A 23,442-nucleotide genomic window follows, 5' to 3' on the forward strand; every position below is an offset into this window, starting at 1 on the left:
TATTATGTCATGCATATTTGTAATCAGTTAAAAAAAGATAAAAAATAACCTTACATTGAATTGTCTTACAATGTTTCCTGTGCTTTCCTTTTTCCTTTCTTCATAGAGAGTTGTTTTGTTTCCGGATGAGTCAAGATGATCAATTACAGGAATGCTCCCAGGAGCATTTGAAATATGCAGCGTTAATTTGTCTTTAAGCAGAATGCCCCCAGACTGCAGGACTTTGAGTTGATTTTAGGATGTACAAAAGAAAACATGTATCAAGAAGCATAATAAACTGTGAACTTGCTGCTCAATTTAGGAATTAGAACATTACTGATAATGTGTCTTTCTCTGTCCCATCCCCTGAGTCCCCACCAGAGGAAACCACTATTCTAAATTTTGTGTTCAGGGAATTCTCTGGCAGTCCAGTGGTTAGGACTGTGCCTTTCCGCTGCTGGGGCCCTGGGTCCAATCCCTGATCAGGGAACTAATTCCCACAAGCTGCAGCGTGGCCAATAAATAAATAAATAAATTTTGTGTTCAATATTCTTTTCTTTTTATTGTTACTCCCTTTTAAAAAATAATTTTTGGCCTCTCCCCTTCTGAGATGGCCCAAACTCTGTCTGTGGAGTGTGTTTTTCCCAAGGCTGTTCTCGCCTTTTGAGATGGACTGAATTCTGTCTATGGGATGTGTATCTCTCTAAATAAATCCACTTCTTACCTAAAAAAAATTTTTTAATATAAAATAAAACATAATTTTTATGATAAATGCATACATCCTTGATCAATATATTTGTGAAAATTCATCAAGCTGTATACCTACAACTTGTGTACTTTCCTATCTGTATGTATGAACATCCATCAAAAGTTAACAACAAAAAGAGGACAGGTGCTCAAATAGTTCTGCCCTAAGACCAGTGTAGGAGGAACCCCTGCCCTGGGCTCTGCTTTAGAAGACCATGCTTAGTGGCAAGTCCCCAGAGCCCAGGGGATGAGCCCACCCAAAGCCCGTGGCCCAACCTCTCCACCTTGTTCCAGGGACTGGGGACTCTGGAATTTCTGGCCCCTATACTCTGAGTCAACTCCCCAGGCCTTCCCCGGACTCTTCCTGAGTCCATTCTTCTGAATATTGACTGTCTTGCTGGTGTGTGGGCCCCTAAGCCAGAGGAGCGGTCAAGGGCTCTTTTTTATGTTTTTTCTTTTAAAGAATGTCACAGATGATCTCTCCAGAGGGTTCTTCCTTTTCTTTTCTTTTTAAAATATTTTTAATTTATTTTTTGGCTGCATTGGGTCTTCGTTGCTGCGCACAGGCTTCTCTAGTTGTGGGGAGCGGGGGCTATTCTTCATTGCGGTGCGCGGGCTTCTCATTGCGGTGGCTTCTCTTGTTGTGGAGCACGGGCTCTAGGCGTGCAGGCTTCAGTAGTTGTGGCGCGTTGGCAGGCTGATTCTTAACCACTGCGCCCACCAGGGAAGTCCAGGGCTCTTTTTGTAGGAAGCATGACTGGCTCCTAGACGCGGAGGCTGGGGTGCCCACACCTGTGTGCATGAGGCTCTAGGTGTGGAAGAGCAGTAGAGGTGGGAAGAGGAGAAAGGGGGAAAGGCTGCAGGCCAAGAGCCGACTCTCCTCCAGCTGTCACCTCTAGTTTGGAACTCCAAAGAGTCTAAGAACTGTACATTTGAACCTGGACTTCCAAGCTGTTATGACGTATTTGTCAAGATGGGAGAATAGAAAAATATTTGACTTAACAGTTTGTTTGCTTGAATTTTAAGTATTTAGACTCAGGTATATGAATCTCCAGTGGTACTCTAGTTCCAGGTCCTGCAAACGTTAGGGATGAGGCTGTGCCTGGGAACCACTCCCAGAGGGCATGTGGCCCGAGGATTTTTAAAAAGCTCCTCAGGTGATTCTCATGTGCAGCCAGAGTTGAGAACGTCTGTTTTAAGATATCTTTTGATTAGTTTTTTTTTTAATTTTATTTATTTTTGGCTGCGTTGGGTCTTGGTTGCTGTGCTCAGGCTTTCTCTAGTTGCTGTGAGCGGGGGCTACTCTTTGTTGCGGTGTGCGGCCTCTCATCGCGGTGGTTTCTCTTGTTGCGGAGCATGGGCTCTAGGTACGCGGGCTTCAGTAGTTGTGGCATGCGGGCTCAGTAGTTGTGGCTCGTGGGCTCTAGAGCACAGGCTCAGTAGTTGTGGCGCACGGGCTTAGTTGCTCTGCGGCATGTGGGATCTTCCTGGACCAGGAATCAAACCTGTGTCCCCTGCATTGGCAGGCGGATTCTTAACCACTGCGCCAGCAGAGAAGTCCCCTGATCCTTTCTCTAGGGCCAAATTCAGCCTTTGCACAAAAATGAACTCTACTTAGAGTGGCAGGTGTTTTTAGATGAACAATTGTCTACTTTATTGAAAACAGACAGAACACTAGACTTTTAGTGTAATCATTTTATTTCAAGTGTATTTTTTTAAAATAAATTTATTTATTTTGTTTATTTATTTTTGGCTGTGTTGGGTCTTGCTGCGCGCGGACTTTCTCTAGTTGCGGTGAGCAGGGGCTACTCTTCGTTGTGGTCCGAGGACTTCTCATTGTGGTGGCTTCTCCTGTTGAGGAGCACGGGCTCTAGGTGCACGGGCTTCAGTGTGTGGCACACGGGCTCAGTAGTTGTGGCTCACAGGCTTAGTTGCTCCGCGGCATGTGGGATCTTCTCTGACCAGGGCTGGAACCCATGTCCCCCTGCACTGGCAGGCAGATTCTTAACCACTGTGCCACCAGGGTAAGCCCAAGTGTATTTTTTTTTTTTTAAAGATAGTAGTCATCTTTTCTTTTTGTTTAAATTAATTAATTAATTAATTAATTAATTAATTAATTTATGGCTGCGTTGGGTCCTCGTTTCTGTGCGAGGGCTTTCTCTAGTTGCGGCAAGCGGGGGCCACCCTTCATCGCGGTGCGCGGGCCTCTCACTATCGCGGCCTCTCTTGTTGCGGAGCACAGGCTCCAGATGCGCAGGCTCAGTAGTTGTGGCTCACGGCCCAGTTGCTCCGTGGCATGTGGGGTTCTCCCAGACCAGGACTCGAACCCGTGTCCCCTGCATTGGCAGGCGGACTCTCAACCACTGCACCACCAGGGAAGCCCCCAAGTGTATTTTTAAAATCATAAATGGGGCTTGGTAATCCAAAGTCAAAACATTTATTCTTCATATATTCAGAATTTGACAAGCTATTCCAGACCTTGCTTCTTTGTTATTTTTCATACTCTGAGATCTAATATTTAAACTACTCCATTCTATTTTTTTTTTTTTTTTTTTTTTTTTGGCTGGTCGCCCAGCTTTCGGGATCTTAGTTCCTAACCGCCAGGGAATTCCCTAAACTACTCCATTCTAAATGTACACTTTTGGGGGGAGTTCCCTGGTGATCCAGTGGTTAGGACTTGGCACTTTCACTGCAGTGGGCCTAGGTTCGATCCCTGGTCAGGGAACTAAGATCCTGCAAGCCGCAATGAGGGAAGAAATATTAAACACCTATCAAAAAATCATTTATTCATTTAAAAAACAACAGAATCCGTGAACATGCAAAATTAAATTACTTTTGTAGACTTTGGTAATATTTTATTGCCTACACAGACCTCAATCTTACTTAAAGATCTTTTTATGCAAAGTCACCATCAGGATTTACTGAGTAAAAATCGTGGGTATCCACATGGCCCTAAATGTTCTATTCCAAGGAGGAACAGGTGACTTTTTTTTTTTAATTAATTAATTAATTTATTTATTTATTTATTTATGGCTGTGTTGGGTCTTTGTTTCTGTGCGAGGGCTTTTCTCTAGTTGTGGCAAGCGGGGGCCACTCTTCATCGCGGTGCGCGGGCCTCTCACTATTGCGGCCTCTTTTGTTGCGGAGCACAGGCTCCAGACGTGTAGGCTCAGCAGCTGTGGCTCACGGGCCTAGTTGCTCCGCGGCACGTGGGATCTTCCCAGACCAGGGCTCGAACCCGTGTCCCCTGCATTGGCAGGCAGATTCTCAACGACTGCGCCACCAGGGAAGCCCAGAACAGGTGACTTTTGAGGAAAAGAACTGCCTTGGTAACCTCCCTCAAATACTTATTTTAAATAAACATAGTTAATGGAAATATTTTGTAAACCAACTTTGGGTATTACAGAGCACAAGGCCCACCAAACAAAAGGAAATCAAAACTTTCTTTCCTTATTCAGGAAACTTTCCACCTTTACTTTTAAGATTACAAGCTTTTCACCTTTTTTTGACTGCTTCATGCAATTTTTAAATTTTTTAAAATACTGCATTTCGATGTTGTAAGAGTTCTTTTTCAAATTATCTTCAGAACACAGACAACAGAGCAACACTTTCGAGTCATATTGTTTGGCAGCAGTGAAGAGATGAAAATGGACAGATGTCTGAAAAGAGGTATTCCCTCCGCTCCAAAGGTGAGCAAACTTTTAACATGTGAGCAACACAGAACTCCATTCCTCTGGCGATCCCTCAAACTCAGAATGCTTCCATTTAATAAGTCGATATATTATTCTTTTTTAAAAATTTATTTATTTATTTATTTATTTTTGGTTGGGTCTTCGTTGCGTGCGGGCTTTGTCTAGTTGTGGTGAGTGGGGGCTACTCTTCATTGCAGTGCGCGGGCTTCTCATTGTGGTGGCTTCTCTTGTTGTGGAGCACGGCCTCTAGGCGCACGGGCTTCAGTAGTTGTGGCTTGCGGGCTCTAGAGCGCAGGCTCAGAAGTTGTGGCTCACGTGCTTAGTTGCTCCGCAGCATGAGGGATCTTCCCGGAACAGGGCTCGAACGCGTGTCCCCCACACTGGCAGGCAGATTCTTAACCACTGCGCCACCAGGGAAGTCCCTGATATATTATTCTTAAAAATTAAAGTTGGATCACTAGGAAAGACTGAACAAAAATTATTCCCCTTCCCCCCCAAACAACAACAAAACAGCTTTAATCACCTCCTTCTCTCCCCACAAAAACAGGGAAGTAGTTGGGGTTGAAGCCTTTAAATCTGAAATTTCAGCTCCTAAAACATTGCTGCTCTTTGCTCAAAAGTGCAAGTCCACATATTTTCTTCTCCAATACTTCCCCCATTTATAAGTTTATTTCCATACATGCATGCATGCACACACCCACACATACTCACTCACACGTGCTCTTAGTCTCAAGTGAGACACTTTTTTTGTGTCTGTTGATAAATTATGAGGATTATGAACTAGGTGTGTACAGGGTTTCAGAGGTGCTTTGTCAACATGAGTCACTTGAGTCCTTTTCTCCAAAAGCCTGAAATCAAATTACACAGCTGAAACTGTTAGGTGTCCTTTTGGGGGGCTCTGAAGAGCTCTGGTCCTTTATGTCTCAGCACAGAAAGAATTCAGTGAGAGGCAAAGTGATAGATAAGAAGTGATTTATTAGAATAGGATGCTATGAGGCTTACAAGTGGGCAAGCAAGAGGGTGGTGCCCGGGAGAACTTAGTGGGCTACACTTTTATAATCAAAGGAAAAGTGGGGAGGAGGAAAAGACCATCTTCTGCCTCATTCTTGGGTAGATGTCATGCTTCCATCATTAGCTCCTTCTCCAGGTTGGGCAAGGGAGTTTTCTTGTCCCTACATGGTCAAGCTAGGGCTGTCATGGCACTACGGAAAAATTATTTTAGGTCTTAGTATAATGAGGGTCTTTCACTTTGAAATGTCACCTTTCCATAAATTATTGTTTTTTATGTGTGCAGAGAGCATGTCCTAGGGGTCATTAACTTACTGAGCTCACTGGGCAGGATGTGGGTCTCATGCCACCATTGTTTTATTGTTTTGGGGCATGTCTCGTGCTTCTGTTGCATGGTTTTGTTGCTAAGCAAGCCTGCTTGGTTTCGTGGATAAGTAAACCTGCTTTCTTGAGTGATCATTAACTTAGGGAGGGTCTCCCATACTTTTTTCTTTACTTACAATCCCCTAGTGGGATTGACTATTTAATTACCTAAATTTGTCCCTTTATTCTGTCTCTATCACAACCAAGGATCACTACTTTCCCAGATGCTGTTCACAGGCTGCATATTGACGAAGGGCAGAGAAAAAGTCCTCATAACTGAAGTTGAGGTGGGAAGGCAAAGAGACAATCTCTGTCAGGCTGATGTGCTGGGGCAGAAAGCCTAGTGTGCTGTCCTCAGGACCACACTTCAGTACTAAATCAGGACCACGGGCACCATTCGAACTAAGTAAACGGTCTGATATATCTACATCCAAATCTGTGGATTTCTTTTGCTGCTGGGCTACTAACTGGCAAAAGTCTTGAGCAGCTCTCACAATATCTGCTTTTTCATCTTCTGGGGACAGCACCTTCACTGCCGAATGGCAATCTTCGTCATTACGATTTGCAAATTCTGGTGAGTATTTGGAACCATCTATGTCCAGAAGTTCCTGCTGTTGTTTTAAAATTTCATCCATCAATCCGGAGTTATTTCTTTTGAAAATTCCTTTGTGGTCGTAGACGCTAATGTAAGAAGTGCCCATTGCCATACATCACACCACGAGGCTTGCGATGTCGGAGAAGCTGGGCTCCTGCTCCTCGGTGATCACCAAGTCTACGTGCACAGGCAGCTTCTTCAAGGAACGGGCGTCCTCGTGCCATTGCAGCCGCGGGTGGGCGGCGACCGGGGCGGGCCCCCTGCGCGGATGCCTGTGGTCAAGGCTGTTCCCGCCGACAGCCGGGGGCTGGCGGAGCGCGAAGCCGAGCGGCGCTAGGACCGCGGCGGAGGCGGCGCAGCAGCAGCTCCGCCAGGTCCAGTTCCAGGTGCCGAACCGCAAGCGGAGCCGGGAGGTGAGCGTGCGGTGCAGGCCGAGCAGAGCCTGTAGCCCCGTCATACTCTCGTGGCGCCCGGGCGTCCTTCCCTCCCCCTCCCACACCCGCGGCCAGACCGCTTCTTATCCGGCCATCGCCCCGCGTTCCCCGCCCCCCGCCCCCGAACCCCTTTTTATACACTTTTTTTTCTGAACCCCTTTCTGCTGCCAGCACTTCACCTCGCCCCCGCCGCTAGCTCCCTCCAACGCCAGACTGTTTGAACCACGCAGACCTGAGTTTGCACACTGGCTCTGCCAGCCTAAGGGCTTAATTTGAGTCCCAGTTTCCTCCTTTATAAAGTTAGGATAATGCTGCCTCCGTCAAACAGTTCTAATGAGCCGAAGTATTGGAAAGGGCTTTGTAAACTTTAAAGCTCCTACCAAATGTTAGCCAGATGGGTAAGATGTCCGTCTAACCTCTGGATGAACGTCATCCCAAAAGATTACTCTCCATAGTCTTTCCTAAGCAAGAAAAAAAGAGATTTTTGAGAGTAAATTTTGTAGTTCACTTACCCTAATACCACTGGGCAAGAGCTGAATCACAACACGTGAATTATAGCCTAGACGAACGCTTGCTAGAAACATTCTCCAACATTTTTAGCTAAAAAGTTGTTCATTCCTCAGTGTTCTCCCCCTTTTGCATCCCGCACCCATCCAAGGACTGACTCAGTCGTAAGGCAGAAGTAGCATGAATTCAGCAGCAACTTTGTATTTAGCATCTTCTTATATTCTTACACTGAGCCAGACTTCTTCAGGTAAGAAAAGCCCGGGAACTGGAGGTCTTCAAGAAACCGAATCAGAAGTTGCCAGAGATGTCGGGGATTCAGACATTAGGTGAGAGGTTGGACCAGATAAACACTAAGATCTCTTCCAACTGTAAAGGTCTACATGGAAGAGTTCCTGCCTCTAGAAGCATACAATCTAACTAGGGAGATAAGACGTGAAGAACATGAACATGTTGTAGAAAAAAGGCCAAAATGAGTGACAATGAAGAAAATGCTATACGATCTCAGAGACCAGTGGGAGCTGGAGAGGGGTGCATTCTTTTTTTTTTTTTTTAATTTAATTAATTAATTTATTTATTTTTGGCTGCATTGGGTCTTCGTTGTGGTGAGCAGGCTTCTCACTGTGGTGGCTTCTCTTGCTGCAGAGTGCGGGCTCTTGGCGTGTGGGCTTCAGTAGTTGTGTCATGCGGGCTCAGTAGTTGTGGCTCACAGGCTCAGTAGTTGTGGCTTGCTGGCTCTAGAGCACAGGCTCAGTAGTTGTGGCACATGGGCTTAGTTGCTCCGTGGCATGTGGGGTCTCCCGGGACCAGGGATCAAACCCATGTCCCCTGCATTGGCAGGCGGATTCTCAACCACTGCACCACCAGGGAAGCCAAGGGTGCATTCTTGGAGGTGAATCTTGAGGTGAAGCTGGAGGGGTTTGTTGGATTGGAAAGGGGAAAGGGAAGAGAAAAATACATTTGTAGCAAGTGGCAATGGATGATATTATCCAAGGTTGGAATTCAATTCAACAACCATTTACTGAGTGCATCTGTGGGGCAGATACAAACATAAATCAGTATTTTAGTCCTGAAGAAATTCTGAAATATCATCTTGGTGTCAGGTGAGTGACTTCCTCTTCAAACTGGTTCGTTCTGTGGACAACAGGGTAGGCTGTTCTTTGATCCAGGGCAGTGATCCACTGGAGTATGTGGAAACCTGACCCAAGGATGGTCCATCAGCATCATGACAAGAGTGGGCTTCTGGGCTCCTTCCTCCATTTGCTCCTCCAGGCCTCTCAACCCTTTTGCTATCAGTTGCCTACATAAAATTCACTTCTATTTGAACTACTTAGACTATATTTTGTTTTTCCTAACTGTTCTGATATAGCATTTGACAAATTGATAATTAAAAAAAACACAATATGGGAATTCCCTGGCAGTCCAGTGGTTAGGACTCCAAGCTCTCATTGCTGAGGGCCCTGTTTAGGTCCCTGGTCGGGGAACTAGGATCCCGCAAGCCGTGTGGTGTGGCCAAAAAATTAAAAAATAAAAAATAAATTAAAAAACGCATTGTATGGTGATAGAAGTAGTCACTGGGCACCCAGAAGAGGCCCTGGACCCACGTAAGGCACAAACACTCATTGGGATAGCACTGAGATTGGTCTGGCTGGGGCAGGGATACTCTGGGAGGTGGCTAAGTCGGGAAGGAGAAGGCTGGAGAGATTCACTTTACTGAGTGCTTATTGCCAGACTTTCTTCTAGGCACTGGAGCTTACATTTCAGTGGGAGAGGTAGGCAAAAACAAACAAGAGATCGCAGATAGAAATAAGCACAAAAAACAAAAACATAAGGGAAAGATATAGGGCAATGGTGTGGGAGTGTTCTTGATGGTCACAAAGGGCCTAAGGAAGTGCTAGCTGAGATCTGATTGATGTCAAGGAGACTTGTGTGTGCAAATCTAGATGAAGAGACAGCAAAGAGAACGTCCTGAGGCGGGAATAAGCATTGCGTATTTGAATTACCACTGCAAGGAATGGTGGCAATTTTTCAGCTGGGTGAGGCGTGAGGGTTTAACCCCTTGAGGCACTCCTTGGAACTGACAGGTATGGTTTAATAAGTCAGCGAATGTGACTTGGGACAACTAAAGTTGGCAGGCTTGGATTAGCTGTCATTCAAGGAAGGGTGGATCCTTGGTCTGTAACTGCCAATCAGGTTGTGGGGATTTTAGGGCAGCAGCAGCAGCAGCACTGCAGTTGAAGGAAGAGTACAGCCTGCTAGTCAGTGGGAGGCTAGAGGCAGCTACCTGTCATTGCTACTTGCTTTCTGGACACTGTCGGGATATCGTAGAGTTCACAAACTCTCACATGTGTTCCTAGTTCTGTGGGGTACAGAGGATCGTTTTTATTCTCATATTGTAGATGAGGAAACTTAGTGAAATGCCTTACCCTTTACCTAGTGAGCTACAGGTTAGGCTGAGACCCATTTATCCTGACCTCCAGATGAGTGCTTGTTCCTTAAAGAAGACTGTCATGTGAACTCCAAGATATTAGGGTCAGGACTTTAAAAAGCGGATGTGTGGGGAGAAGCTTACTTCTGCCTCACCCCAACTTTATGTTTTCAGTTGTATCTTGACTCCCCACCTTCCATTTCCAGACCCACACAATGATGATGATAGTTAAATGTATTACTGCAAATGCAAGAATATTGCATTTGAATGTGAAACAAATCTTAAATCAATGAAACAGGTAACCTTCTGGAGCAGCGCTGTTCAGTAGAAATATGTCAGCCACGTATGTTAAATTTTCTAGTAGCTACATTTTATAAATAAAAAGGGACAGATTAAATTAATATATTTAATTTAATTCAATATATCAAAAATATTTTTAAAACGATCAATATAAAATATTAATGAGACAGTTTAAATTCTAAGTCTTCAGAATCTGGTGTGCGTATTACACTTAAGGACATCTCAGTTTGGACTAGCCATATTTCAAGTACTCAATTCGACTTGTAGCTTGGACAGTCTTGGTCAGTGCAGTTCTAGAAGTAGAATTGCTAGTATTTGAGGCTGACCAGTGTGAAGTTGGCAGACATCGTTTTGGGGACAAGGTGTCTTCTAACATCCCTCATGTCACAAGAAATAAGCATGTACTAGGCCATCCTTCAAGAAAAGGAAATGAAAAGGAACTATAGCTAAGTCAACTTTTTAAACTGTAAAAGATTGTATTGGAAGGGCTCTCTGAGATGACCTAGTCCAGAAGTTGGCAAACTTCAGCCCTGGGCCATATCTGGCTCACTGCTTGTTTTGTTTTTTAAATTTAATTAATTAATTAATTAATTAGGCTGCGTTGGTTCTTCATTGCTGTGCGTGGGCTTTCTCTAGTTGTGGCGAGCGGAGCTACTCTTCGTTGTCGTGTGAGGGCTTCTCATTGCGGTGGCTTCTCTTGTTGCGGGGCACAGGCTCTAGGTGCACGGGTGTCAGTAGTTGCGGCACGTGGGGTCAGTAGTTGCGGCTTATGGGCTCTAGAGCGCAGGTTCAGTAGTTGTGACGCACGGGCTTAGTTGCTCTACGGCATGTGGGATCTTCCCGGAGCAGGGCTCGAACCCGTGTCCCCTGCATTGGCAGGCGGATTCTTAACCACTGCGCCACCAGGGAAGTCCCTGCCTGTTTTTTTTCTGCGGCCTGAGAGCTAAAAAATGGTTTCTACATTTTAAAATGGTTAACAAAAACTAAAAGAAGAATAATGCTTCATGACGTGAATATTATATGAAATTCAAAATTCAGTGTCCATAAAATAAAGTTTTTTCAGAACACCTCCACCCTCATTTGCATACATTTTGTCTATGGCTGCTTTTAAGCTACAACGACAGAGTTGCCACAATGACAAAATGACCCACCAAGCTCTTTTACAGGAAATGTTGGCTGACTCCTGCACTGACCAGTTGTTCCCATTCTATTGGTAGGGAACTGAGGCACAAAGAAATGACAGGCCTGAGATCACACAGTCCGCCAGTGGCTTAAATGAGAACTCAGCGGTGCCCTGTTAGTGTTCTTTTCACTACACCGTCACATAAAAGCAAAAGCTTCTCAGTTTATCATGACAATGTCTGCTTGGTCCTTTTACTTGCATATCTGCTCCTTCTCACCCGCAGGCCTAACCTAGGTTTCAGTAGGGGCGGCTGCATCTGTAACCTGGGGAGGGCAGCACTGGTTAAGGTGACTCCAGAGTGCAACCTCTTATCCAAGAAATAACCAAAATAGAGTACATTGTCCCGACTTTAAAAAAAAAAAAAAAGGAAAAAAGAAAGCAGGTCAAAAAGGGCCTGAATTGCTTTTGATGATGACATGCATACATACTAGTGCAAATGTAAGACATTTTCAATTTTTTTTTTTTTTTTGGACAAATTGCCAAAGGTGAGTTCAAGCTCAGAAAATCCCCACATCTAGCTGGAATTGAAAGAACAAAAGCCAAATCGGCAGCGATACAAAGGTAGGCATTTCAGAGAAAAGCACCCACACATTTTAAAAAAATCTATTTTCTGAGTATTGGGGGAACATGGAGAGGAAATTAGTTCTCCTCGAGCCCTAGGGACAGTTTTAAGTAGGCGAGTGGAGCTGTGCTCGTGACCCAGATTTGTCCTTGTTCTGAGTGGGCTGAAGAAGGGGTTCCATCTCTTCATTTGGGGGATGTCTAATCATAAAATGTGTCTAGTGAGGCTTACAGCCTAGTATCTATGAGGTATTTATGAAGTATCATTAATACTTGCAGTGGGCTGTAAGAGCCTTCAGATTAAAAGGTGCCCTGTGCAAGATGCAAGATGGACTGGTGTTAGTGTGAGGGCAGATATATTTTGTGGATGTCACCACTGTTGTTGTTTACTGAGGTGTCAGGGGAAGAAAAAGTAGGTTAAGACCAGGTGGCACAGTCTTTCAACGTGACCCAGACCTGGGCCACAGGAACCTGTATAGGCAGACTATCACATCAGATGGTGTAGAGAAATTTCCCCAAGAATGCATAAATTCTCAGAGGCAGAATGGTTACTTTCATGACACATAATCATGCCTGGAAGAAATCTGGTGGGGCTGATTAGAAAAACACATATGACACTTCTGACTTTACAAGGAAGGGGACTGAATTGTATTACTCAGCAAATATTTTCCTCAGCCTGAGCTTGACTTCTGAGATTTTCTGAGAACTGAGCATTTTTTTCTAAGTAATCCTAAAAGGCCTGGTGCTGGGTAACAGCAGGAACTAGGCTGGTAGCCTAATTAAGCATCCCAATACTGCAATACTTAAAAACACTTATGGGAATCCCAATGAGTTCCTAATGTCTAATTCCTAAATTTAATCCTAAAGTGCTCCACTGAATCCTCTTGTATGACCTTGGTTAATTATGTAATATCTAATCACCAGAGATAATGATGAGAAATTGAAAAGGATGGCATGAGCTGATTCACTCTCCTTGCAGGTATTCCATCAGGACCAAAGATTAGGGCTTCACCTAGGAATAAAACTTCAGCATATAGGAAATTGCTTTCAAACTCTAGCAATTAAGTGTATTACTTACTTTAGTCCCTGGAATGATAAGAAAATGGAAATGAACTGAACGGGATTTTTTTTTTTTTTTCAGTCACAACTCTGTTCCAAATCAGTCCTATAACGTGGGAAGACCATACAGAATTATCATGAAAATAGTCTGGTGTACTTGGAGTATGTTAAGAAATCCTCAGCAGAAATATCATTATGTTTAAACCTTTTTTCTTTTACCTAGAAAATTAAATCCACAACTCCAATACTGTATTTACTTTGGAAATTATAAATTACCAGAAAATAAAACAAAGACAGGCAGAAAGAAAAGAAAAAGAGAGGTATTATACCACTCATGTGCCCAGTATTGTAAATATAACTTGGAACTTAATTTATGACATTGCATAAAGCTAATTGACTTAGATGGTTTTGGTTTTCTGGCCTTTGTATATTTTTGTCAGTTCTGTAATGTTACATGGTTTATAGGATCAAATCCTATTTTACAAATTCAAATACAAAGGTTGTATTCCACCTTTGAATTTCAAACCAGTTGACAGAATCTTTAGGTCTTGGTATATCCCTCAAAGGAAAAAAAATCCAACTTAACAATGACTCTGTTTCCATATTTATATTGTATTTCTCATTTAAGGAATCAAAAACTCAGTGGACTTTACTCCAACTCTTTCTAACATAATACCTTGGATTTCAATAGCATTTCTCAGATTATAAAGTACTTTTACATCCACTCTCTCATTTCATTGGGTCTTCAGAACAACCCTGTGGGGTAGGTATGGCATACATAGTACAGTTCTTTAATAGATTGATTTCCAAAAATTAATTCAATGAATATTTATTGAATGGCTACTGTTTGCCACTCTTTTATTGTTTTTATTTATTTTTATTTTTTTTTAATGAAGATTCTCCATTGATAATAGATTAGAAAGCAGCTGACATGCAGAATGTAGACACAGCTGCTAATAAGGTTTACTTGGAGTGAATTTTTACTGGCTTTCTTTTAGGAATATCACTTTGAACTCAAATTTTAACATAAACAGCTGCTATTGTCCTCCTTTCTTTGTTGCTCTTTTGAATCTTTTTTATGCCTTTTCTCACTACCCACATGCTTGCCCAGGATATTTTGAATGTTGAGATTATTTTAAGGAAGGCAATGTGTACATTCAGAATAAAATTATTGGGTACAGACACTCTTTTAGATAATGACCATTCAGTGGAAAATAAAACACACCAAGAGCCTGCAAAAAACGTTTGTGATTTGCCCAAGACCACAGAAAGTAAATCCAAAACCTTTTGACTGTTCCCATCCTCAGTTGGAAAAACGGAGCATGGAAAACTTACTTGGGCTTCCTTGGTGGTGCAGTGGTTAAGAATCCGCCTGCCAATGCAGGGGACACGGATTCGAGCCCTGGTCTGGGAAGACCCCACATGCCACGGAGCAACTAAGCCCGTGCACCACAGCTGCTGAGCCTGTGCTCTAGAGCCCGCGTGCCACAGCTGCTGAGCCCACGTGCCACGGCTGCTGAAGCCCGTGTGCCTAGAGCCTGTGCTCTGCAACAAGAGAAGCCACTGCAATGAGAAGCCCGTGCACCGCAATGGAGAGTAGCCCCCGCTCACCACAACTAGAGAAAGCCCGTGCCCAGCAACAAAGACCCAACACAGCCAAAAATAAATAAATAAAATAAATAAATTTATTAAAAAAAAAAAAAGAAAACTTACTTATCTCGACTCTGTCTCTTAGTACAGTAGTGGCATTTCTTGTATAGACTTGCTCACCAGCATTTGCTCCCATACATTCCAGCTTCTGGTCTTCCACTAGATCAACTATTTTATACTCCCAGCTAAAGTCAATTCCTTGGGACTTCCCTGGTGGTCCAGTGGTTGAGAATCCGCCTTCCAAAGGAGAAAAGTGGGTTCGATCCCTAGTCAGGGAACGAAGATCCCACATACCGCTGGGCAACTAAGCCCGAGTGCCACAACTACTGAGCTCATGTGCCTCAACTAGAGAGCCCTAGTGTCGCAAACTACAGAGCCCACGTGCTCTGGAACCCGTGCGCCACAACTAGACAGAGAAAAAACCTGCATGCCACAACTAGAGAGAAGCCCGCGCGCCGCAATGAAAGATCCCGCATGCTGCAACTAAGACTCGACGCAGCCAAAAATAAATAAAATAAATAAATGAAATAAGTTTAAAAAAAAAGTATTGTAATTTCTTCCCCCTTAAAAACAAACTTCTCGGGAATTCCCTGGCAGTCCAGTGGTTAGGACTCCACACTTTCACTGCCGAGGGCATGGGTTCAATCCCTGGTTGGGGAACTAAGATCTGCAAGCCGTGCAGTGAGGCCAAAAAGAAAAAGAATAAATAAAATAAAAACAAACTTCTCTCAATCCTATTTCCCCCAGCCACTTTCCCCTTACCAGTGACCACTCCATTTTTCTTCTCTTTTCTCACAGCAAACTGCTCCCATTCTTTAATTTATAAGTCAAATAAGTATTTATGGAACGTATGCAGAATAAATGAACTAGGAATGTTTCACATGAAGATAAGTAAGTTTGAATATTCAGAGAACTTGTAACAAAAAAAAACCAAAACTGTTTTTATATTTCTCCAAAAGGGAGAGCTGTAACCATTGGTTAGAAACATCCAGCATAATATTTGCTCATATAGTTTCAATTTCTCCAATACAATGGATGCTACGCTTTTTCAAAGTAAGAAATGAGATATCTTTTTTTTTTTTAATTTTTTTTTTTATTTTTTATTTTTATTTTATTTATTTATTTTTTATTGATTAATTGATTGATTGATTGATTGCTATGTTGGGTCTTCGTTTCTGTGCTAGGGCTTTCTCTAGTTGTGGCAAGTGGGGGCCACTCTTCATCACGGTGCGCGGGCCTCTCACCATCGCGGCCCCTCTTGTTGCGGAGCGCAGGCTCCAGACACGCAGGCTCAGCAATTGTGGCTCACGGGCCCAGCCGCTCCGCGGCATGTGGGATCTTCCCAGACCAGGGCTCGAACCCGTGTCCCCTGCATTAGCAGGCAGACTCTCAACCACTGCGCCACCAGGGAAGCCCAAGATATCTTTTTTTTAAACAATAGTATTCTTGGACCTTCCAAGGAAGTCAATTTTTCATGACATATCCTCCACACCAGCAATTGATGCACTCATACCATCAGAAATACATCTCAAGTCAACTAACTGGTTTGTTAAGGAAGTGGTCTTTTGTTCCTCAGTTATATTTTAAGTTCCACATCAGGGATTCTCAGAAGGTATGAGAAAAGTCCTACAAAGCAGACATATCAGAATCCCTGGAATTCTGATATTCCATTCTGGGGAGACAGTCTCCCCTTAACCCCTGAATGAATCACTTACCAGTACAAATCAGTATGAATTGATGGAAGTATATAGTCTGTGCTAGTACAAGAGAGTAATTAGAAAGTATACACTACATAATGAGCTAGGCTTCATAAGTAGAAACTGTTTCAACAATTATTAAGCATAAATGTTTCAGGATAAAATATACATAATACTTTATATTTTATCACAAGCTCCAATAAGGAATGATAAAGTAATACAGTTGAAGGTAAAAATTTTAATGTTTGTATTTATCAGAACACAAGATTCTGAAGGTGGAGCTTGAGCCCAGGATGATAAACACATTTTCAAATAAAGCATGTAGCAAAACTAGTTAACTGTTCTTCATTGGGGGAACTACAGCAGGCTCCAATATGACAGGTGGAGAAAACCTGTTAAAAGGAAACTTCTGGGCACTTAACTTCTAGGGCATTACCATTCTTGTGATGGAGTCAGTTTGTTGTCATTGTTCTAATACTTTTACAGGAAGTCCAACAGACGTTGCACGGTCATCAACAATTATTGAAGTGTACACTTGAGAAAGCAGGGTGAAGTCTGCCTTGTTGCATCCCTAAGCACTGCGTGACTGGCTGGCTGAATCAGACCACTGGTGAGCACCAATACTTGTATAAATTCCAGGAAAATCTCTCTGCTAGATTCTTCGTCCTGCTAACCAAATTCTTCTAAGTACTGACCAAATTCCAAGTTCAGAATTTTCAGATTTTATAAGATCGTATTCTTTCCCAAAGAAATCGTGTATTATTCAGATCATTATGGAACAGATACAAGGCTAGCAGCAGGCCATATCTTGAGAGTGTAATAATTCTTCCAAAAGCCTAAAGGTTTTGAGTTTCTGATTCTTGCACGGATCCAGGAAGTTTTTGAAACTTGACAGTACTTTATATCATCATACTCCCTGGCATCTTTCTCTCCAAGTCCACTGTAGTACTTTTCCAAAGGTCAGACTTCATATACTCATTTTTTTTCTTCAACCCAGTCCAATCAAGCTTTTGTCCCCTCTGCTCCATTAGAACTGCTCTTGCCAAGATCACCAGTGACCTCCATGTTGCTCCAAGAGTCAATTCTCAGGCCTCACCTTAACCTCTCAGCAGCATTCCACAGTTGATCACTTCCTCCTCCTTCAGATATTTTCTTCACCTGAATTCCATGACACTACTCATCTCTTGGTTTTCCTCCTGCCTAACTGGTTTGTTCCTACTCAGTTGCTCTGCAAGTTCCTTTCTTCTGAGACCTCTTAAGTGAGAAATGCCTCAGGGCTTTCCTGGTTCTCTTTCCTTCTGTATCTACACTTACTCTCTTGGTGATGTCATTCAGTTTCAGACTATAAATGCCATTTATATGCTGACAACTCCCAAATACACACACACACACGATTATGCATTCTATATATATATATGTAAAACATATCTTCAGAACTTCATCCTGAACTAGACTCATATCCAACAGCCTACCTAATGTCTCCATTTGAATATTTAATAAATATCTCAAATTGAACATGTCCAAAACTGAACTCTTAATATTCCCCTGGATAATTGTTCTGTCTAGTGTTTCCTATTTCAGATGATTGCAACTTGATCTTTCTAGTTGCCCAGGTGAAAAACCTCAGGCTCATCCTTGACTCCTCCTTTTATGAACTCTGTATTCAATCCATCAAAAAGTCCTCTTGGATTTACCTTCAAAATATATCCAGGATCCCTTAGTCATTAAAGCGCTCTTATTTTTCATTTGGGTTACTGAAAGAGCCTCCTTTCTAGGTTCCTGCTTCTATCCTTGATCTTTTTTATTTTTTTAAATTTATTTATTTTATCTTTGACTGCACTGGGTCTTCGTTCCTGTGCATGGGCTTCCTCTAGTTGCGGTGAGCGGGGGCTACTCTTCGTTGCGGTGCGAGGGATTCTCATTGCGGTGGCTTCTCTTGTTGCGGAGCAGGGGCTCTAGGTGCGTGGGCTCAGTAGTTGTGGCGCACGGCCTTAGTTGCTCCGCGGCATGTGGGATCTTCCCGGACCAGGGCTCGAACAAATGTCCCCTTCATTGGCAGGCGGACTCTTAACCACTGCGCCACCAGGGAAGCCCCTATCCTTGATCTCTTATTCTCAATACTTCTCAAAACCTAAGTCATATCATGCAACACCTCACCAGTTAAAAGCCAAAGCGTTCCTGCTATGGCCTACCAAGTAGTATAGATCTGCCTCTCACTCCCTTTACCTCTTTGACATCCATCATATCTTATACTCTCTCCCTTGCTCATTCTGTTTCAGCCACACTGGTTTACCTTGCTGTTTTTCATGTGCCAGTCATGCTTCTACCTCAGGGTCTTTGGACTTGCTGTTCCCTCTCCCTGGAACCTCTTCCCTAGATATCCATAGTTTGCTCCCTTAGCTCCTTCAAGTCTCAGTATTTTCTTGAGGCCTACCCTGGTTGCCCCATTTCAAATGACAACACATGCTTCCTCTCTCTTATCTTTATATTTCACCATCTTACTGCTATTATTTAATTTCCTTTTTATTATATTTATTGCCTCTTCTTCCCCTCTCCCCCACAATAAACTTCATGAGAACAGGTATTTATTTGATTCAGCAATGTATCTTAAGTATTTAGAATAGGATCTGGCACAAGGGTGATACTCAAAAATTATTTGTTGAGTGAAGACCCTGATTTTAGAAGTCTTTTTGATGTATTGTCTAACTAGGCCATTTAAACTGTGATGCCAAAATGATAAGCCTACAGGTTTCATATAATCTGCACAATTATCTTGTTTTAGGGATGACCATATATACTCTGGCAGGACAAACAAATGTTGGGTTGTTCAGGAGTATTTTTAATTTGTAGAGATATATTTCTATTTTTCTAAAAAATATACTGTGGGCTGCAAGGATTTGTTCTTTGAACTCCAGTACTTCTGAAGTGCTGAACTTCTCAGTTTTGCCTCAGAAGGGAAGAGACTATTACAGCATGTGGGAGTGCTTAACTACGGCCAAAAATATTTTGAAAAACTTCTCATATTACTAAAGTCTTTAAAGAAGATCATTTATCTTTTCTAGGAAAAGGTTATTATTGTTTTAAATTTGATTCTATGCCAGAGTTTGACATGAAAAGCTATCCTTTCCTGGAACAATGAATAGAGATATTCAATATTTCTATATGTTGTTTAGAAAAGTTGCACACAAGCTTCACCAAATGCCAAAAAATAAAATCAAAGGCATGAGCCAAAGGGGCCTAGCGCATACCACTTCAATTCTACACCAGCTGTCTTAAGGATCTGGGTATAATTAAAGGTTTTGGTTAACACCTAATTTCTTTCAGGGAACACAAACTGCTACAAATTAATTCAAAACCTGTTTTAGAATACGAAAGAAAAACTAAAGGAACAATGGATTGGTAATCCTGTAATTCACTAGTCCTGCCTGCTTTGACAAAGTGAAGAGACCCAGGACTATATATACAAAAGTATTTTCACTCCTGAGGCAGATCATGAGACTATGAAAAGTTGGAAAATGTTTTGAGGCCAACAATAGGAGAAGGGGAGAATGGGGAGGAGAGTTATTCCTGAATTTCTGTTCGACTGTTTTGCAAATGTATGGCATTGGTCATAAGGGAGAAGTGAACAGTGCAAGACACTACCTACTTTTTTTTTTTAAGTGATATCACTTTTTAAGTTAACTATTTTTTAGAGCAGTTTTAGGTTCGCAGCAAAATAGAGCGAAAAGTACAGAGTTCCTATATACCCCGTGCCCTGAACACACACAGCCTCTCCAACTACCAACATCCCACATCAGAGCAGTAAATTTGTTACATTTGATGAGCGTACATTGACACATCATCACCCAAAGTCCACAGTTTACATTAGGGTTCATTCTTGGTATTGTAAGTCTATGGGTTTTGACAAACATATAATGACACATATCCACTATTGTATCACTGCCCTAAAAAGCCCCTGTGCTCTGCCTATTCATTCATCCCTCCCCACTAACCCTTGGCAACCACTAATCTTTTTACTGTCTTCGTAGTTTTGCCTTTTCTAGGACACAGTTGGAATCATATAGTACATACATAGACACTACCTACTCTTAAGAATATACAAATTGCAGGACTTCCCTGGTGGCACAGTGGTTGAGAATCCGCCTGCAAATGCAGGCGACACGGGTTTGAGCCCTGGTCCGGGAAGATCCCACATGCCCCAGAGCAGCTAAGCCCGTGCGCCACAACTACTGAGCCTGAGCTCTAGAGCCCACGAGCCACAACTACTGAGCCTGCGTGCCTAGAGCCCGAGCTCTGCAACAAGAGAAGCCACGACAATGAGAAGCCCGCGCACCACAACGAAGAGTAGCCCCCGCTCGCCGCAACTAGAGAAAGCCCACGTGTAGCAACTAAGACTCAACAACGAAGACCCAATGCAGCCAAAAATAAATAAATAAAATAAAATGAATGGGATTAGTGCAAAAAAAAATACGAATTGCAAACATTTTTGTGTAAAAAAGGATGTGCTTTTGTGTTAAATGTAATAGCTAAAGATATGAAATAAGTACTCGTTTTATAAATTAAAAAAATTCGAATTAGAATTGTTTAAACAAATACTTCTATGTCTGTACAAAGTGAAAGAAGTGCAATCATTCTCTGAATTTCAACTGCTTGGCTAATTAGGGGCATGATATTTTGTTTGCATTATTAGGATACCATATTCTAATTTCCCAATAAAACTAATAGTTTCATACTATTTAATTTTGGTTGTGTAGGCAAAAAGTAACAGCATTTAAAAATAACACATTTCAGGGACCTCCCTGGTGGCGCAGTGGTTAAGAATCCACCTGCTAATGTAGGGGACACGGGTTCAAGCCCTGGTCCAAGCCCTGGTCTGGGAAGATCCCACATGCCCCGGAGCAAGTAAGCCTGTGCGCCACAACTATTGAGCCTGCGCTCTAGAGCCCAGGAGCCACAACTACTGAGCCCACGTGCTGCAACTACTGAAGCCTGCGTGCCTAGAGCCCGTGCACCGCAATAAGAGAAGCCACCGCAATGAGAAGCCTGCGCACCACAACGAAGACTAGCCCCCACTCGCTGCAACTAGAGAAAGCCCGTGTGCAGCAACGAAGACCCAGCACAGCCAAAAATAAATAATTAAAAAATATGCATTTCAGTAAATCAACTATACCCCAATATAAAATAAAAATTAAATTTAAAAAAGAAAAAAAATGTTTCATAAACTCTCACAACCAAAAGAATGTACAGTATTCTGCTTTACAGAAATCTTGGGTATAAAAAATCAAAACTCTATGCAGTGCTTTTAGTCATACCGGAACTGAAATAAAATTTGGAATCTACATCCACTCCTCAGACACTTCTTTCATCTGGAAGCCATCAAATCCTGATCTGTTCCCTCAACAACAAATATATTTTTTACATTTCCATCCTATCATTACAGCTTAGCCCCCTATTACTGAAACAGATAACCGCCTATAATTAAACTTAGTAAGAAGAAGAAGAAGAAGAAAAAAAAAAACTACTGTAGCTGTGACACCAAAAAACTTGAGCCAGAAAAGCCTGGCTAAATTATGAACTCAGGCTACTGTGGAAAAAAAAAAAAAAAGTTAAACAAAAATACCTTGTACACAAAGCAAGTCCAGAAGACAAATTCAGCAGCATTACTGTTGAATTTCCTGGCTTTGTTGATTCGAGTCGCAAAGTTAAGATTAACAATGCCAAGATTCATATTTAAATATGTCCCTTGAAATCAGGAAAATAACTCAGGATTTCAAATGATACTGTAAGGCACAACGGAGATTTTATTGTCAATTTGTTATTCACATACTCACAAAGGATTTTAAAAAGAAATTAAATGGAAGATATTCTCAACAGACAGAAATAAGACATTCCAATCTATTGTTCCAGTTTATAGTTCAGATATAAATGGGCTATAAAACCTGATCTGAAAATAGTTGCGCAGTGCGTGCTTCAAAGCCAGCCAATGAAAAGCATCGTCTCGCTTCTCCTATAGCTGACAGCCCTCCAAAGACACTATTTTTTTTTTTTTTAAAGAGACCAACCTCTCGGTTACACTGGCGTTTAGCACCTTTGTTGGGTCTCCCAGCTCTGCAGTTTTAACTTCTATTTGCGGAACGCCACTGTGATTCAAGGCATGGCATTCCAGCGGGCTTAGTACCCCCGGCAGCACAGGGCTGCAGAAAGCGCCTTCACTCTCAGGGTGAAATTACAGCTTCCCACGCTCCAGTTCTGAGCACTGCCTTGTAAAATCGATCCCTTTCACACTGCAAGGGTGGGGGTGAGCAATCCCACTTTTCAAGGGCTTAGAGAGCAGGAAGAATTCGGGACTCCGTGCACGCCTCTCGGAGCTTTCCAGAGGTTCACACGCCGCGCGCACCCGGCGCGTGTCCGGGGCGGGTCGCGGCACAGCCCGAGCCGAGCCCCGAGCCCAGAGGCGAAGAACAAAGGGGACTCGCCCGCCTTCGCTGCCGGAGGCAGCCCGCGCGCGGTCGCCGGCCCCGCCCCTCCCCCGCCGCCCCTGCGGCTGCGCGAAATGGCGGCCACACCACAAAATGGCAGCCCGAGCGGGCCCAGGCGGAGAAATGAAAGGCGCTGCGGACCCCTCCCCCACAGCGCTGCAATGCCAGGCCGAGCTTTCTCCTGATGGCAGTCGGGGGCCTCGGCGCGCCTCCGTGGCCGCACGGAGACACCACGGCCTACGCACGGCGCCCCGCCAGGCAGCACCGTCCGCCACCCCGTCTCGAGTCCAAACGACGCAGCGGCTTTATGCCTGGACTGCCTCTGCTCTTCTAAACGGGCCCCTCTTCAGGAGGCTCTTACTTAAGGGGGTACAAACTGGAAAGAACTGAGCGTGGCACACCTGCCGGGCGACTCTTGCCCGCCCAGGACGCCCCTCGGGCCGGGCGCGGGGAGGGAGCAACCTTTCCTAGGGTCTCCACACTCGCAACTTTAGCTCCAGGTCACCAAAGTAAAGAGAGCAAAGGGGTGATCAAAGAGGCCCCCAAATGAGGGGGAACTAATGAACCAGGGGCCAAAGCCCCAGACCACTCCTTCAGCATCCACCTCGAACCCCAACGCACTGAGCCCACACCCGAGAGCGCAGCGAAGAGCCGCTGGTGGCCCACCGTGCGCGGGCAGCTCCAGAGCGCGGATGTCGGCTTTCCCTCCACCACGCAAACATCCAGTGAGCGTTTTAGGTTTTTCATCGTTCCCCGCTGCCCT

The 23,442-nt window shown here is 43.5% G+C and overlaps 1 long non-coding RNA gene and 1 pseudogene across 1 annotated transcript in view; one reads left to right on the forward strand and one right to left on the reverse strand.

Annotated features, from left to right (window-relative positions):
- LOC130708860 (uncharacterized) overlaps positions 1–21,359 on the forward strand; it is a 32,975-nt gene extending 11,616 nt beyond the window's left edge. Inside the window, exons 2-4 of the long non-coding RNA XR_009009284.1 lie at positions 4,313–4,415; positions 16,687–16,810; positions 20,992–21,359. This is a non-coding gene — a long non-coding RNA (uncharacterized LOC130708860). The remainder of the gene's footprint in view (positions 1–4,312; positions 4,416–16,686; positions 16,811–20,991) is intronic.
- Positions 6,002–6,844, reverse strand: LOC103010661 (dehydrodolichyl diphosphate synthase complex subunit NUS1-like; annotated as a pseudogene).
- Positions 21,360–23,442: the final 2,083 nt, after the last annotated feature.

This window comes from Balaenoptera acutorostrata, chromosome 1 (assembly GCF_949987535.1).
Source record: "Balaenoptera acutorostrata chromosome 1, mBalAcu1.1, whole genome shotgun sequence".
Taxonomy (NCBI): domain Eukaryota; kingdom Metazoa; phylum Chordata; class Mammalia; order Artiodactyla; family Balaenopteridae; genus Balaenoptera; species Balaenoptera acutorostrata.